The 16,759-nt window shown below is 36.8% G+C and overlaps 18 non-coding genes across 18 annotated transcripts; 4 read left to right on the top strand and 14 right to left on the bottom strand.

The window, feature by feature from the left end:
* Nucleotides 1-3,234: 3,234 nt before the first annotated feature.
* trnam-cau (transfer RNA methionine (anticodon CAU)) lies at nucleotides 3,235-3,307 on the bottom strand. The gene has a single exon. It is a non-coding gene; the product is annotated as a tRNA-Met (tRNA).
* A 2,572-nt stretch (nucleotides 3,308-5,879) lies between these two features.
* On the bottom strand, nucleotides 5,880-5,952 carry trnam-cau (transfer RNA methionine (anticodon CAU)). The gene has a single exon. It is a non-coding gene; the product is annotated as a tRNA-Met (tRNA).
* A 255-nt stretch (nucleotides 5,953-6,207) lies between these two features.
* Nucleotides 6,208-6,280, bottom strand: trnam-cau (transfer RNA methionine (anticodon CAU)). The gene has a single exon. It is a non-coding gene; the product is annotated as a tRNA-Met (tRNA).
* A 93-nt stretch (nucleotides 6,281-6,373) lies between these two features.
* On the top strand, nucleotides 6,374-6,446 carry trnar-ucg (transfer RNA arginine (anticodon UCG)). Its single transcript has one exon. It is a non-coding gene; the product is annotated as a tRNA-Arg (tRNA).
* Nucleotides 6,447-6,875: 429 nt separating this feature from the next.
* trnam-cau (transfer RNA methionine (anticodon CAU)) lies at nucleotides 6,876-6,948 on the bottom strand. Its single transcript has one exon. It is a non-coding gene; the product is annotated as a tRNA-Met (tRNA).
* Nucleotides 6,949-7,214: 266 nt separating this feature from the next.
* On the bottom strand, nucleotides 7,215-7,287 carry trnam-cau (transfer RNA methionine (anticodon CAU)). Its single transcript has one exon. It is a non-coding gene; the product is annotated as a tRNA-Met (tRNA).
* Nucleotides 7,288-7,592: 305 nt separating this feature from the next.
* Nucleotides 7,593-7,665, bottom strand: trnam-cau (transfer RNA methionine (anticodon CAU)). The gene has a single exon. It is a non-coding gene; the product is annotated as a tRNA-Met (tRNA).
* A 303-nt stretch (nucleotides 7,666-7,968) lies between these two features.
* trnam-cau (transfer RNA methionine (anticodon CAU)) lies at nucleotides 7,969-8,041 on the bottom strand. Its single transcript has one exon. It is a non-coding gene; the product is annotated as a tRNA-Met (tRNA).
* A 599-nt stretch (nucleotides 8,042-8,640) lies between these two features.
* Nucleotides 8,641-8,713, bottom strand: trnam-cau (transfer RNA methionine (anticodon CAU)). The gene has a single exon. It is a non-coding gene; the product is annotated as a tRNA-Met (tRNA).
* Nucleotides 8,714-8,807: 94 nt separating this feature from the next.
* trnaq-uug (transfer RNA glutamine (anticodon UUG)) lies at nucleotides 8,808-8,880 on the top strand. Its single transcript has one exon. It is a non-coding gene; the product is annotated as a tRNA-Gln (tRNA).
* Nucleotides 8,881-9,011: 131 nt separating this feature from the next.
* On the bottom strand, nucleotides 9,012-9,084 carry trnam-cau (transfer RNA methionine (anticodon CAU)). Its single transcript has one exon. It is a non-coding gene; the product is annotated as a tRNA-Met (tRNA).
* Nucleotides 9,085-9,383: 299 nt separating this feature from the next.
* trnam-cau (transfer RNA methionine (anticodon CAU)) lies at nucleotides 9,384-9,456 on the bottom strand. The gene has a single exon. It is a non-coding gene; the product is annotated as a tRNA-Met (tRNA).
* Nucleotides 9,457-9,554: 98 nt separating this feature from the next.
* trnar-ucg (transfer RNA arginine (anticodon UCG)) lies at nucleotides 9,555-9,627 on the top strand. Its single transcript has one exon. It is a non-coding gene; the product is annotated as a tRNA-Arg (tRNA).
* Nucleotides 9,628-10,056: 429 nt separating this feature from the next.
* On the bottom strand, nucleotides 10,057-10,129 carry trnam-cau (transfer RNA methionine (anticodon CAU)). The gene has a single exon. It is a non-coding gene; the product is annotated as a tRNA-Met (tRNA).
* A 295-nt stretch (nucleotides 10,130-10,424) lies between these two features.
* Nucleotides 10,425-10,497, bottom strand: trnam-cau (transfer RNA methionine (anticodon CAU)). The gene has a single exon. It is a non-coding gene; the product is annotated as a tRNA-Met (tRNA).
* Nucleotides 10,498-11,448: 951 nt separating this feature from the next.
* On the bottom strand, nucleotides 11,449-11,521 carry trnam-cau (transfer RNA methionine (anticodon CAU)). Its single transcript has one exon. It is a non-coding gene; the product is annotated as a tRNA-Met (tRNA).
* Nucleotides 11,522-15,278: 3,757 nt separating this feature from the next.
* On the top strand, nucleotides 15,279-15,351 carry trnaq-uug (transfer RNA glutamine (anticodon UUG)). Its single transcript has one exon. It is a non-coding gene; the product is annotated as a tRNA-Gln (tRNA).
* A 1,174-nt stretch (nucleotides 15,352-16,525) lies between these two features.
* On the bottom strand, nucleotides 16,526-16,598 carry trnam-cau (transfer RNA methionine (anticodon CAU)). The gene has a single exon. It is a non-coding gene; the product is annotated as a tRNA-Met (tRNA).
* Nucleotides 16,599-16,759: the final 161 nt, after the last annotated feature.

Raw genomic sequence — 16,759 nt, 5'->3', positions numbered from 1 at the left:
AAATCCTAATGGACATCAGAAAACAACTGATTTTATAAATATGATGTATAGTAATAGTTTATTTCCTGTTATTATAAAACCTAGTAGAATAACAATCGATACAGCTACACTAATTGATAATATATTCACAAATAAAATTGACCTTAAAATAGAAAGTGGACTCCTTATTAATGATATAAGTGATCACCTCCCGATTTTTGCAATTTTTTATGATTATTTTGATAAAAAAATGAAGCCGATTACTTACACATTTGAAACTAGAGCAAGAACAACACGCTCCATGGCTGCCTTTAAGTTGGATTTAGAGAAACACAACTGGTCTGAGGTTTATTCAAATAACGATCCTGATATTGCATATAGTGAATTTCAGTCAACCATTATTTCTCTATATAATAAACATTGTCCATTAATTAAGATTACAAGAAAGTATAAAGGTCCAAATAAGACATGGATGACGAAGGGGATACAGAATGCATGTAAAAAGAAAAATAATTTATATAAAAGATTTATTAAGTTGAGAACTGTGGAAGCTGAAACAAAGTACAAGATCTATAAAAATAAATTATCAAATATTATTCGAATAAGAAAGAAAGATTATTACTATGAATTATTAGAACAGAATAAAAGCAATACACAAGAAATATGGAAAACACTAAATCATGTAATTAAAAAAAGTTCTAAAAAAACAAATTTTCCACAATATTTTATAAAAGATAACGATATGGTAATTGATGAAATTTCTGACATAGCTAATAATTTTAATGAATATTTAGTTAACGTGGGCAGCAACTTGGCAAACAAAATCCCAGAGCCAAGAAACAAACGTGAAATAGATAAGAACATTGTAAATAATTCATCCACAATGTTTCTTAATGATGTGAATGATATAGAAGTATTAAATGTTGTGAAAACATTAAAAAATAAAAAGTCTACTGACTGTCTTAACATTGATATGACATTAGTAAAAAGTATTATAGAATATATTGTACAACCTTTTACATATATTTGTAATTTATCATTTAAAACTGGTATATTTCCATCAAAAATGAAGATAGCCAAAGTCATTCCTGTTCATAAAAGTGGAGAAAGACACACGTTTAATAACTACAGACCAATATCATTGTTGCCACAGTTCTCAAAAATTCTAGAAAAATTATTTTCATATAGATTGGATAATTTTATTGAGAAACATAAGCTCTTAAGTGAAACCCAATATGGGTTTAGAGAAAAACGGACCACCTCAATGGCAGTCATGGAGCTTGTAGAAGCAATATCTACCGAAATAGATAATAAAAAATTTACTGTTGGGATTTTTATGGATTTAAAAAAAGCTTTTGATACTATAGATCATTCTATATTAATGAATAAATTAAAGAAATATGGAATAAGAGGTTTAGCTTATAAGTGGATGAAAAGTTATTTGGAAAATAGATATCAGTATGTGCAGTTTAATAATGTACAATCAGAACACATGAATATCACTCATGGAGTTCCCCAAGGGTCTGTGCTCAGCCCTAAATTATTTATACTGTATATAAACGATATTTGCTGTGTCTCAAAAACATTGAAAAGTGTCTTATTTGCTGATGATACAACTTTCTATTGTTCAGGAGAAAACCTGAAGCAGCTTCTGACTACTGTGGAGTATGAATTGAATATATTAAAAAAATGGTTTGATGTAAATAAATTATCATTGAATTTAAATAAAACCAAGTTCATAGTTTTTGGCACGAGACAAATCACTCATCAAGTCAAAATTATGGTGAATTCAATTGAAATAGAAAGGGTGAATGAAAATAAATTCCTTGGAATTATTATCGATGATAAATTATGTTGGAAGCCACACATAGAAACTGTTAAAAGGAAAATGTCAAAAATTATAGGGATACTCTATAAAAGTAAGGATGTTTTAAACATGAAATCATTATATATATTATATAGTTCATTATTATTACCATATTTGACCTATTGTGTGGAATTATGGGGAATGGCATATAAAACAAATACTAACACCGTTTTCAAATTGCAAAAGAAAGCTGTAAGAATTATTAATGGATCAAAGTATACAGAGCCAACACATCCACTATTTATTAAATTAATTGCAATGAAATTTTATGACTTGGTGGATTTTAAAATAGCACAAATAATGTATAAAGTTTATAACAATTTACTCTGCCACAGTACTCAGAAGTTATTTGAAATTAGACACAGTCCTTATGATATAAGGGGTACAAGGGTGTACAAAAAACCCAAAACAAGAACAAATATTAAGCAAAGGTGTGTATCTGTAAAAGGTGTTGATCTGTGGAATCATTTGGAAATTGCTCTGAAAAATTGTGATTCAATGCTGGAGTTTAAAAAAATGTTTAAAAGTAAAGTTCAAAAAAATTATCTATGTCAGACCAGTATATGAAAAATGTACATGTGAGTATGTGTAAATGATCTAGATAGGTATTATGGTATATGTTTAGTAAATTTATGTATATATGTTTTTGGTAAATGTGAATATGTTAAGTGCACTTGTGTGTATATATATATATAACTTGGGTTATATATATCATTTATTATTGTATTATTATTTTTTAATAATTAGTAAATTAAAATTGTATTAATAATGAAATAAGTTTAAATATATTTAGTAAAAGGGGTAGGACTAGATAAGTTTTTAACTTCTTCCTACTCCCTTTTGAACATGTAAGTTATGATTAATTGAATGATTATGTTATTGGGATTTTCTTCTCTTTTGATTGTTGTTGTTTTTTGTTTTATCTCTGCTGTTCATCTGTTTATATGTTCAAAAAAAATAATAAAAGGAAAAAAGGACTTTCATATCAAAAATGTATTATGTAAACTATGTATGAATGAAGTCTGTTTTAACTGACGAGATTTGGGAAAGAAAAAAAACAGCCATGCCTTGTATGAGGATCGAACTCTTGACTTTCAGATTATAAGACTGACGTGCTACCTACTGCGATAAAAAGGCTCCTTGAGAAAAAGAAGAAGTGAAAGGCGAGGGATCATCTTTTTTTTTTCTTTTCTTGAAGTGCATGCATCCCAACCTTATGTTGGTGCGACCATCTGGCCTAATGGATAAGGTGTCTGACTTCGGATCGGAAGTAATCGGGCTAGCAAGCTTCTTAAATGACTTTCATATCAAAAATATATTATGTAGACTATGTATGAATGAAGCTGAGGTCTGTTTTAACTGACGAGATTTGGGGAAAAAAACAGCCATGCCCTGTATGAGGATTGAACTCATGACCTTCAGATTATGAGACTGACGCGCTACCAACTGCGCTAACAAGGCTACTCGAGAAAAAAGAAGTAACAAGTGAAAAGCGAGGGATCTTTTTATTTATTTTTAATTTTTTTTTTTTTTTTCTCCTTTAACTCTTTGACTGCCAGCCATTTTCGGAAAAGGTAACCCCATACTGCCAGCTGATTTACAGAATTTTACCGATCTTTCAAGCTCCACAGAAAATGTTGTGTTAGGACTATGGAAACGCGGATACTACCAAATGAAAGATTGAGGGTTCGAGTCCCTTCATGGTTAGCCAACTAACTGGGCTAGCAGACGCTTATTTGCTTCTTAAATGACTTTCATATCAAAAATGTATTATGTAAAGGATTGAACTCATGACCTTCAGATTATGAAACTGACGCGCTACCTACTGCGCTAACAAGGCTCCTTGAAAAACAGAAGCAAGTGAAAAGCGAGGGATCAGTTTTTTGTTTTTTTCTTTAAGAGCGCATGCATCCCACCCTTGTGATGGTGCGACCATCTGGCCTAATGGATAAGGCGTCTGACTTCGGATCGGAAGTAATCGGGCTAGCAAGCTTCTTAAATGACTTTCATATCAAAAATATATTATTGTAACAACTATTGCCTAAGTTCCACTCTACCCTCTAATTTTTTTTTTTTAAGTTTGCTTCTCCTAAAGCAAATTCTCTGCAGTGCATGAATATTCCACTGCCCAGACAAGATCCAAGCCTGGTCAGCTCCACCGGTGGTCACCCAGCCACCAACAAAACTCTTTTGAAGCCGCTGACCAGGTGACAAAGGAATTTATGCGTCTGCCGAAGGAGTGTATTCAAGCAGTCTTCTCGGAGCCCGAACAAATGGCTCCAATGGTTTGGAATACACAAATGACCGATCAAAGGAATGTTCATGACTTCTTATCAATCACAAAAGGATGTTCTGGCGCCTCGGCCTTCCCGGAACGTCTAGATGGAGCAACAACACCTCCAAGTGGTGAAACTTGGAACTATCCTTAGTGACAATTCACATAAGTAACCGCATTTTACACATTTATACCATGATAATTCTTGACAGACAACTGAACTACGAATGATTCATGTTATATCTTTGTGTGTATGAACATCCTATTTCATTTGTACTCCATGAAGAATGAAAGATAATCAATATCTCTCAGTTCAGTCAGATTAGACAAGTAGCAGTTACCTCACAAGTTAGTTTATGATGCATTAATTACGATGTGTGTTAAACGGGTTGTGTGGGAAAACTGATTTGCCAGACTGACCAAATTTAATGCCAAATTATTAATCTCTTTAATAATTTTCCTCTTAAAGTCTGCCCGAGCGAACAGAAGGGTGTGCCACCACCCACTGGAGCCCCGCCCAGAGACTTTAAAAAGGGCGAGGAGACCCTCGCTCACTCTCTTGCTCCTCTTCCTGCTCTCCCGCCTCTTCCAAAACTCTGTTGCACGACCTGCAAGTGGCCCAGCCTGCTCGAACTCTTTGTTCCAAGAAACTTGCCAACCACGTGGCCTTTTTCTTTTCTGGCAGGATCCGTTAACGAGAGCGGATCCTCGCTCCACGCCACGCCAAAGCAGGTGCAAACTGCAACGCTGACTAAAGACTCTTTTGCTTTTTTTGTTTTGTTTTTTTGTTCTACTATCAGTGCTTGCCCGCCCGACCTTCGCGGTCCCGGGTACACTTGCAACGCACCGCCGGACTCAAGGTTGTGCATCTAAGCCGCGCACCTCACCTGCTACTCGGTGGCGCCCCGCCGCGGTGCCAGCTCACCTCCAACGGCTGGCCTTCCGGACCGAGTTGCAACACCTGGAATCGGGCAGCCGTCCGGCAGAACCAATCTCGCCGAGTACCAACCTCGCCGAATTGCCGACCAATCAAGGGACGAGCCAGCGCAACTACGTCAGGCCCCTGAGTGGCTCCCTTGCTCACCTGTGGAATAACCCCCCTTTTTTTTATTTCCTTGCCTTTTTCAACGAACATTGACTATTTTTCCCCCTTTTTTTTTGAAGACCTTTCTGCTCGTTCGACGCAACTCCCATTCTCGTAAGTGCGCTTGATTCCTAGCTCGGCGTATCCACTGCGTGCAACTTACGTTTGAAACAAATCACAGATCTGGCAGGTCAAATTTCTCTTTTCCCTTGTTTCCTCATTCATTTGCATTCCTTCCTTATTTTCATTCGCTTTATTTTGTTTCTTTTCTTCTGACGGTAGAATAGTTAGATAGGCAGTGTTTTGATTCTGTAGTGTAGCAATCGTGAATAAATGCATGTTTTATGAACATTATTCCGCCTAAGTCATCTGTGTTTCCGAGTGGATTATTATTCTTTTGTTAGTACAACGAACCACTGAATATCGAGTGTGGCGACTTTAGATTATCAATGACTGATGAAAGAAGGATTTTGGTCGTTGTTTGCTCCTGGTAACCCAAAGCAAAAACAACGTGGTGCCCCAGAGGTTATCGAGGTAAATACAATTTACCTCTGTAACGTCCAGATTATTAATTCGTCCAAAAGACGACCCAATTATCGCTACATTATGTAGACTATGTATGAATGAAGCTGAGGTCTTTTTTAACTGACGAGATTTGGGGGAAAGAACAGCCATGCCCTGTATGAGGATTGAACTCATGACCTTCAGATTATGAGACTGACGCGCTATCTACTGCGCTGACAAGGCTCCTTGAAAAACAGAAGCAAGTGAAAAGCGAGGGATCATCAGTTTTTTGTTTTTTTCTTTTAGAGCGCATGCATCCCACCCTTGTGATGGTGCGACCATCTGGCCTAATGGATAAGGCGTCTGACTTCGGATCGGAAGTAATCGGGCTAGCAAGCTTCTTAAATGACTTTCATATCAAAAATATATTATATAGACTATGTATGAATGAAGCTGAAGTCTGTTTTAACTGACGAGATTTGGGGAAAAAAACAGCCATGCCCTGTATGAGGATCGAACTCGTGACCTTCAGATTATGAGACTGACGCACTACCTACTGCGCTAACAAGGCTACTTCAGAAAAAAGAAGCATCAAGTGAAAAGCGAGGGATTTTTTTTTGTTTTGTTGTAAGAGTGCATGCATCCAAACCTTATGTCACAGTGTGACCATGTGGCCTAATGGATAAGGTGTCTGACTTCGGATCAGAAGATTGAGGGTTCGAGTCCCTTCATGGTTAGTCAACTAATTGGGCTAGCAGACATTTATTTGCTTCTTAAATGACTTTCATATCAAAAATGTATTATGTAAAGGATTGAACTCATGACCTTCAGATTATGAAACTGACGCGCTACCTACTGCGCTAACAAGGCTACTTCAGAAAAAAGAAGTAACAAGTGAAAAGCGAGGTCAATTTTTTATTTTTTTTGCTTTAAGAGTGCATGCATCCAAACCTTGTGTCAAAGTGTGACCATGTGGCCAAATGGATAAGGTGTCTGACCTTGGATCAAAAAATTGAGGGTTTGAGTCCCTTCATGGTTAGCCAAATAATTGGGCTAGCAGCAATTTGTTTGTTTCTTCAATGACTTTCATATAAAAAATGTATTATGTAAACTGTGTATGAATGAAGTCTGTTTTAACTGACGAATTTTGGGGAAAAAAACAGGCATGCCCTGTATGAGGATCGAAATCATGACCTTCAGATTATGAGACTGACGCGCTACCTACTGCGCTAACAAGGCTACTTGAAAAAAAGAAGTGAAAAGCGAGGGATCATCAGTTTTGTTTTTTGTTTTTCTTTTTTCTTTTTTTCCTTTAAAAGTGAATGCATCCCAACCTTATGTTGGTGCGACCATCTGGCCTAATGGATAAGGTGTCTGACTTCAGATCGGAAGTAATCGGGCTTGCAAGCTTCTTAAATGACTTTCATATCAAAAACATATTGTGTAGACTATGTATGAATGAAGTTTGTTTTAACTGACATGATTTGGGGGAAAAAAAACAGCCATGCCCTGTAAGAGGATCGAACTCATGACCTTCAGATTATGAGACTGACGCGCTACCTACTGTGCTAACAAGGCTACTTCAGAAAAAAGAAGTAAGTGAAAAGCGAGGGATCATCACGGGTTTTTTGTTTTGTTTTGCTTTAAGAGTGCGTGCATCAAAAACTTATGCCATAGTGTGACCATGTGGCCTAATGGATAAGGTCTCTGACTTCGGATCAGAAGTTTGAGGGTTTGAATCCCCTCATGGTTACCCAAACAATTGGGCTAGCAGCAAATTGTTTGCTTCTTAAATTACTTTCATATCAAAAATGTATTATGTAAACTATGTATGAATGAAGTCTGTTTTAATTGATGAGATTTGTGGGGAAAAAAAACAGGCGTGCCCTGTATGAGGATCGAACTCATGACCTTCAGATTATGAGACTGACGCGCTACCTACTGCGCTAACAAGGCTACTTCAGGAAAAAGTAGTAACAAGTGAAAAGCGAGAGGTCAATTATTTATTTATTTTTTTGCTTTAAGAGTGCAAGCATCCAAACCTTCTGTCACAGTGTGACCATGTGGCCTAATGGATAAGGTGTCTGACTTTGGATCACAAGATTGAGGGTTCGAGTCCCTTCATGCTTAGCCAAATAATTGGGCGAGCAGCAAATTATTAGCTTCTTAAATGACTTTCATATCAAAAATGTATTATGTAAACTATGTATGAGTGAAGTCTGTTTTAACTGACGAGATTTGGGGAAAAAAAAACAGCCGTGCCCTGTATGAGGATCGAACTCATGACCTTCAGATTATGAGACTGACGCGCTACCTACTGTGCTAACAAGGCTACTTCAGAAAAAAGAAGTATCAAGTGAAAAGCGAGGGATCTTTTTTTTTTTCTTCTATTTTAAGAGTGTGTGCACTAACGTCACAGTGTGACCATGTGGCCTAATAGATAAGGTGTCTGACTTAGGATCAGAAGATTGAGGGTTTGAGTCCCTTCATGGTTAGCCAAAGAATTGGGCTAGCAGACGTTTATTTGCTTCTTAAATGACTTTCATATCAAAAATGTAACGTTTATTTGCTTCTTAAATGACTTTCATATCAAAAATGTATTATGTAAAGGATTGAACTCATGACCTTCAGATTATGAAACTGACGCGCTACCTAGTGAAAAGTGAGGGATCTTTTTTTTTTTTTTTTTTTTTGCTTTAAGAATGCATGCATCCCAACCTTACTACACAGTGTGACCATGTGGCCAAATGGCGTCTGACTTCGGATCAGAAGATTGAGGGTTCGAGTCCCTTCATGGTTAGCCAAATAATTGGGCTAGCAGCAAATTATTAGCTTCTTAAATGACTTTCATATCAAAAATGTATTATGTAAACTATGTATGAGTGAAGTCTGTTTTAACTGAAGAGATTTGGGGAAAAAAAAGAAAAGCCATGCCCTGTATGAGGATCAAACTCATGACCTTCAGATTATGAGACTGACGCGCTACCTACTGCGCTAACAAGGCTACCTCATAAAAAGTAGTAACAAGTGAAAAGCGGTCAATTTTTTATTTTTTTTTGCTTTAAGAGTGCATGCATCCAAACCTTCTGTCACAGTGTGACCATGTGGCCTAATGGATAAGGTGTCTGACTTTGGATCAGAAGTTTGAGGGTTCGAGTCCCTTCATGGTTATCCAAATAATTGGGCTAGCAGCAAATTGTTTGCTTCTTAAATGACTTTCATATAAAAAATGTATTATGTAAACTATGTATGAGTGAAGTCTGTTTTAACTGACGAGATTTGGGAAAAAAAACAAACAGCCATGCCCTGTATGAGGATCGAACTCATGACCTTCAGATTATGAGACTGACACGCTACCTACTGCGCTAACAAGGCTGCTTCAGAGAAAAGAAGTAGCAAGTGAAAAGCGAGGGATCTTTTTTTTTTTCTTCTTCTTCTTCTATTTTAAGAGTGTGTGCACTAACGTCACAGTGTGACCATGTGGCCTAATAGATAAGGTGTCTGACTTTGGATCAGAAGTTTGAGGGTTCGAGTCCCTTCATGGTTATCCAAATAATTGGGCTAGCAGCAAATTATTTGCTTCTTAAATGACTTTCATATCAAAAATGTATTATGTAAACTATGTATGAATGAAGTCTATTTTAACTGACGAATTTTGGGGAAAAAAACAGCCATGCCCTGTATGAGGATCGAACTCATGACCTTCAGATTATGAGACTGACGCGCTACCTACTGCGCTAACAAGGCTGCTTCAGAAAAAAGAAGTAGCAAGTGAAAAGCGAGGGATCTTTTTTTTTTTTTTTTTGCTTTATGACTGCATGCATCCAAATCTTATGTCACAGTGTGACCATGTGGCCTAATGGATAAGGCGTCTGACTTCGGATCAGAAGATTGAGGGTTTGAGTCCCTTCATGGTTAGCCAACTAATTGGGCTAGCAGCAATTTATTTGCTTCTTAAATGACTTTCATATCAAAAATGTATTATGTAAAGGATTGAACTCATGACCTTCAGATTATGAGACTGACACGCTACCTACTGCGCTAACAATGCTACTTCAGAAAAAAGAAGTGAAAAGTGAGGGATCTTTTTTTTTTTTTTTTTTGCTTTCTTTAAGAATGCATGCATCCCAACCTTACGACACAGTGTGACCATGTGGCCAAATGGCGTCTGACTTCGGATCAGAAGATTGCGGGTTCGAGTCCCTTCATGGTTAGCCAAATAATTGGGCTAGCAGCAAATTATTAGCTTCTTAAATGACTTTCATATCAAAAATGTATTATGTAAACTATGTATGAGTGAAGTCTGTTTTAACTGACGAGATTTGGGAAAAAAAAAAAGAACAGTCATGCCCTGTATGAGGATCGAACTCATGAACTTCAGATTATGAGACTGACGCGCTCCCTACTGCGCTAACAAGGCTACCTCATAAAAAGTAGTAACAAGTGAAAAGCTAGGTCAATTTTTGATTTTTTTTGCTTTAAGAGTGCATGCATCCAAACCTTCTGTCACAGTGTGACCATGTGGCCTATTGGATAAGGTGTCTGACTTTGGATCAGATGTTTGAGGGTTTGAGTCCCTTCATGGTTATCCAAATAATTGGGCTAGCAGCAAATTGTTTGCTTCTTAAATGACTTTCATATCAAAAATGTGTTATGTAAACTATGTATGAATGAAGTCTATTTTAACTGACGAATTTTGGGGAAAAAAACAGCCATGCCCTGTATGAGGATCGAAATCATGACCTTCAGATTATGAGACTGACGCGCTACCTACTGCGCTAACAAGGCTGCTTCAGAAAAAAGAAGTAGCAAGTGAAAAGCGAGGTATTTTATTATTTTTTTCCTTCTTCTATTTTAAGAGTGTGTGCACTTACGTTACAGTGTGACCATGTGGCCTAATGGATAAGGTGTCTGACTTCGGATCAGAAGATTGAGGGTTCGAGTCCCTTCATGTTTAGCCAAAGAATTGGGCTAGCAGCAAATAATTTGCTTCTTAAATGGCTTTCATATCAAAAATGCATTATGTAGACTATTTATGAATGAAGTCTGTTTTAACTGACGAGATTTGGGAAAAAAAACAAAGATGCCCTGTATGAGGATCAAACTCATGACCTTCAGATTATGAGACTGACGCGTTACCTACTGTGCTAACAAGGGTACTTGAGAAAAAGAAGTAAGCGAAAAGCGAGGAATCATCACGGGTATTTTTTTTTTTTTTATTAAATTTTTTTTTTTGCTTTGAGAGTGCATGCATCCAAACCTTATGTCACAGTGTGACCATGTGGCAAAATGGATAAGGTGTCTGACTTCGGATCAGAAGATTGAGGGTTCGAGTCCCTTCATGGTTAGCCAACTAATTGGGCTAGCAGAAGTTTATTTGCTTCTTAAATGACTTTCATATCAAAAATTTATTATGTAAATGATTGAACTCATGACCTTCAGATTATGAAACTGACGCGCTACCTAGTGAAAAGTGAGGGATCTTTTTTTTTTTTTTTTTTGCTTTAAGAATGCATGCATCCCAACCTTACTACACAGTGTGACCATGTGGCCAAATGGCGTCTGACTTCGGATCAGAAGATTGAGGGTTCGAGTCCCTTCATGGTTAGCCAAATAATTGGGCTAGCAGAAAATTATTAGCTTCTTAAATGACTTTCATATCAAAAATGTATTATGTAAACTATGTATGAGTGAAGTCTGTTTTAACTGACGAGATTTGGGGAAAAAAAACAACAGCCATGCCCTGTATGAGGATCGAACTCATGACCTTCAGATTATGAGACTGACGCGCTACCTACTGCGCTAACAAGGCTTTCTCATAAAAAGTAGTAACAAGTGAAAAGTGAGGTCAATTTTTTATTTTTTTTGCTTTAAGAGTGCATGCATCCAAACCTTCTGTCACAGTGTGACCATGTGGCCTAATGGATAAGGTGTCTGACTTTGGATCAGAAGTTTGAGGGTTTGAGTACCTTCATGGTTATCCAAATAATTGGGCTAGCAGCAAATTGTTTGCTTCTTAAATGACTTTCATATCAAAAATGTATTATGTAAACTATGTATGAATGAAGTCTATTTTAACTGACGAATTTTGGGGAAAAAAACAGCCATGCCCTGTATGAGGATCGAAATCATGACCTTCAGATTATGAGACTGACGCGCTACCAACTTATGGAGAGAAATTTGTGTCTTTATTTTCAATCAAACAAAAAAGGAATTTGCAATCAAAAAATAATTTCAATCAAACAAAAAGGGGATTTGCAATCAAAAAAAAAATTCAATCAAACAAAAAGGGGATTTGCAACCTCAAATAAATTTTAATCAAACAAAAAAGGGTTTTCATATAAAATAAATATTTGCAAACAAAAAAAAACATTTCAAACATGGATTTGTATTTTAATAAAATCTTTTGCAAACATTTTTTTCGTTTTGTTTGCGAATCTGTTTTTTGGTTGCGAATCTGTTTTTTGATTGAAACCTGTTTTTTGGTTGCGAATCTTTTTCTGTGTTGTGTGGGCGGGGTCCTCCGTTCAACCGATGATAGAAGCCTTGTCATTGGTCAGCTTGGAAGCCGCTGCGACAACTTTCATTGGTCAGATAGGAATGGGGGTGTGACAATATTCGTCTGACTATTTCCTGGTTCATTTTGTCCAGTCGCCGCCAGCATCGAGGTAAATATACCCCCCCTCACTTCTAGTTTTCCGTTTTGTTTATCTGACATTTATCTAAAAGCAACCCTTGATCTATCGTTTATCCGGTGATTTGTTCTAATCATTACAATTAACGTAATCACTCACTCAGCATTGCTTAGCCATGTTAGCTAGCTAGGTAACTGATGGTCCGATACATGATACATACATACATACATACATTTGTTCCACATACAGGCAGGGCTGGGAATCGAATTTATTTACACTAGCTGCTTCCCCTAAATCTTGGATGTTTGAAGTAGAGATTAAATTCGTGATAATTCTGTGATTATTATTTATTGGTCCTGGTTGTTTACTGTACGAGTCAGGTTGAAAAAGAGGGGGAACTCATGCACCGTCAAAGCGGTGACATTGCTACTACTAGGATCCAGGCCACGTAAACGTTTGATTTTGGTTAGTCTAGTCATGAATCGTGATGTTTTGTTGGTACGAGAAACGGCCCAAATAAACGGCCTGCTGAGATAGCTGTTATTATGCTTATTCCTGATTATTTTATTACATTACATCATTACATTAATAAAATGCTAATTATTAATCACTTATGAGAAGTTCTGGTCATTGAAATAAGTAGCCTCTGCTACATTTATTATGTCTTGGGTGTTTGAAATACAGAGGAAGTGACAGATTACGTAATATAAATACATTTAGTTCCTGTGATTGTTTCATTGTAGTTTTCCTGTTTCAATAATGTTCAAAACATGTGTCAAACATAACTTTGTCAGAATTATTTTTTTTACATGTTTGGTACTTAATTCAAGCACACTTTTCTTTACTTTTTAGATGCAGAAGATGAAGTTGGTGGTTGGTCACCTCTCTTCATGAGGTGATGCTGTGGATAACTGAGCAGGGCCACAAGAACCTGCTTATGTCAGACAGAGAGCAATTTAAAATATCAATAAACTTTGACCACAATTGTGAGGTACAAATGCCAGGTCACACATTATGTTACCCCCTGCACAAACACCATTACATTTCCAACTGCTCATATGAGTGATTACCATTCCTTTAAATCACATCTACTGACTGCTATCACATTTGATGCCAGATTTGACACAGTGTAATTGAAAAAAAAAAATCACATCCATTTCATTTTTTTTGAGTAATTACAGGCTGTTCCTACCAAAATGTTTGTTTTAAGTTTAACAGTTCATTTTCTGAGCTTTCTTGATTTCTTGTTGGCAGGCCAATCATTTCTTGAGAAAAATGTCTGTATAAAATCTATAAAATGCTGAATAATTGACTGGTTGTTAGTTCATATGCATGCTTTTTTTTATGAAATAAAAGTCAAACTGTTTTACACAGGAATTTATTTTCATTTTTTACATATATTTAAATGACCCTTTGGGCCGCGAGACACTAGCACTAGAAGCAACATTGAGAGTCTGCAAATAAATGACGCGACCAAAACTCAAGGACTCCTTGTTTGGATGGATTTGCCGTAAAGCAACAAGTCTTTCCTCAGGTAAACGACAGTGGATGTCAGGTATAACGATCCCGTGTTCACCGTGATGGTCCAAGGGTAGTGTCTCTTCAGCTTGCTGGATCTGTAATATCAAATACATTTATGAAAGCTACAGTAACTCCAAGAACTTTTACTCATATAAAGTTTTTTCCTCTGGTTATATACGCTTTTACCAGCAATAAAACTGCCTTGGCCTGCTCCTCTTACAGTAAACATGCATCTCGCTATGTCTACATTTTCTACCCCTTGGTCTGCTCGCACTCTAAAATAAAAAATCTAGTCAGTGTAATTGCAAAAGTACACCTACAACTCAGATTCCCCTTCTGTTTCAATCTGACTCATACAGTAAACAACCAGGACCAATAAATAATAATCACAGAATTATCACGAATTTAATCTCTACTTCAAACATCCAAAATTAAGGGGAAGCAGCTAGTGTAAATAAATTCGATTCCCAGTCCTGCTTGTATGTAAAGCGAATGCAAAGGTTTCTTTCGGAGTTAAAAAAAACAAAAAAAAAACCTTCATGCTAACCGCTATCCCAATGAGTCGTATATTTGTGTTTTGACTGCCAACAACATAGCTTCATGACTGACTCATGTATCGGACCATCAGTTACCTAGCTAGCTAACATGGCTAAGCAATGCTGAGTGAGTGATTACGTTAATTGTAATGGTTAGAACAAATCACCGGATAAACGATAGATCAAGGGTTGCTTTTAGATAAATGTCAGATAAACAAAACGGAAAACTAGAAGTGAGGGGGGGTATATTTACCTCGATGCTGGCGGCGACTGGACAAAATGAACCAGGAAATAGTCAGACGAATATTGTCACACCCCCATTCCTATCTGACCAATGAAAGTTGTCGCAGCGGCTTCCAAGCTGACCAATGACAAGGCTTCTATCATCGGTTGAACGGAGGACCCCGCCCACACAACACAGAAAAAGATTCGCAACCAAAAAACAGGTTTCAATCAAAAAACAGATTCGCAACCAAAAAACAGATTCGCAACCAAAAAACAGATTCGCAAACAAAACGAAAAAAAATGTTTGCAAAAGATTTTATTAAAATACAAATCCATGTTTGAAATGTTTTTTTTTGTTTGCAAATTTTTATTTTATATGAAAACCCTTTTTTGTTTGATTAAAATTTATTTGAGGTTGCAAATCCCCTTTTTGTTTGATTGAATTTTTTTTTTGATTGCAAATCCCCTTTTTGTTTGATTGAAAAAATTTTTTGATTGCAAATTCCTTTATTGTTTGATTGAAAATAAAGACACAAATTTCTCTCCATACCAACTGCGCAAACAAGGCTACTTGAGAAAAAGAATTAAGTGAAAAGCGGGGTTTTTTTTTTTGCTTTAAGAGTGCATGCATCCAAATCTTATGTCACAGTGTGACCATGTGGCCTAATGGATAAGGTGTCTGACTTTGGATCAGAAGATTGAGGGTTTGAGTCCCTTCATGGTTAGCCAAATAATTGGGCTAGCAGTAAATTATTTGCTTCTTAACCCATTCACTCCCAGGCGTTTTTACTGTTTTATTGTTTTTTGACTGATTTTGCAATGTCCACAGGATATTGTCTTCTATTGCTATAAAAACATGGAACCTAGCAAAAGAAAGATTAGTCTCTTCTTTCATCAGGACAAAAAAGGTATATTTTTATCTGTTTATGTTTTGCAGAAATTAGCAATAGAATAGCAAAGCAAAGAACACTGGGAAAAAGAGCTTGTTGCAACATGGCCCGTGCTGCTCTCTTATACTCTGTTGCCACCTGCTGGCCGTTTTTTTTGTAATAACTACCATTGCTTTAAGCCAGGGGTGTCAAACTCATATTAGCTCAGGGGCCACATGGAGGAAAATATATTCGCAAGTGGGCCGGATCGGTAAAATTGTATATCATTTTTAAAACGTTGCCGTCAATTATATGCAGATTTTCGCTATTTGTGGGCCAGCCCTAAATTGCGGGGCGCAACTGTAAAAATATTGTCCCAAAAAAATAACATGAATGCAAGTGGACGCAGCAACACTTTGCCCGTATGAGTGCCGGGCGTGTTATATCTCCCTATTGAGCATAAACCCGAATATTGTTCAGTGAATGCATTGTGTGCCGTTAATGAAGTTATAAGGACGTTCATCCTTGTTATACGTGAAGTTGAATGTGTGTCTTATTCAGCACGTTTGTTTAATTCATGTTTTTATTTTTTAAACAAACTAACTTTAAATTGTGTTTAAAATAACGACATTCAGAGCAATTCCATGTACAAGTTGCATTGCTCAACGGAGGCTTGCTTGTGTAATTATGAATTTATAAGCTTTGACTGATTAATTGGGCTGATATTTTTTTTTACTTTCCAAAATCATCTCGCGGGCCGGATTAAACCCCATTGCGGGCCTGATCCGGCCCGCGGGCCTTATGTTTGACACCCCTGCTTTAAGCGAACTTTTCAGGTCTGAGGCTGCATCAAAGCCTTCTTTATGCTCTAGCATTTAAAAAAACAAAAAACAAACAAACGGGGAAAAAACGTATAAATACGTTTTTGGGAGTGAATGAGTTAAATGACTTTCATATCAAAAATGTATTATGTAAACTATGTATGAATGAAGTCTTTTAACTGACGAGATTTGGGGGGAAAAAACAGCCATGCCCTGTATGAGGATTGAAATCATGACCTTCAGATTATGAGACTGACGCGCTACCAACTGCGCTAACAAGGCTACTGGAGAAAAAAGAAGTAACAAGTGAAAAGCGAGGGATCTTTTTATTTATTTATTTTTTTCTTTTTCTTTTTTCTTTTTTCTCCTTTAAGAGTGCATGCATCCCAACCTTATGTTGGTGCGACCATCTGGCCTAATGGATAAGGTTTCTGACTTCGGAT

This window comes from Festucalex cinctus, chromosome 12 (assembly GCF_051991245.1).
Source record: "Festucalex cinctus isolate MCC-2025b chromosome 12, RoL_Fcin_1.0, whole genome shotgun sequence".
Taxonomy (NCBI): Eukaryota; Metazoa; Chordata; class Actinopteri; order Syngnathiformes; family Syngnathidae; genus Festucalex; species Festucalex cinctus.
The sequence above is the reverse complement of the archived record's forward strand: the minus strand, read 5'-3'. Positions and strand labels throughout refer to the sequence as shown.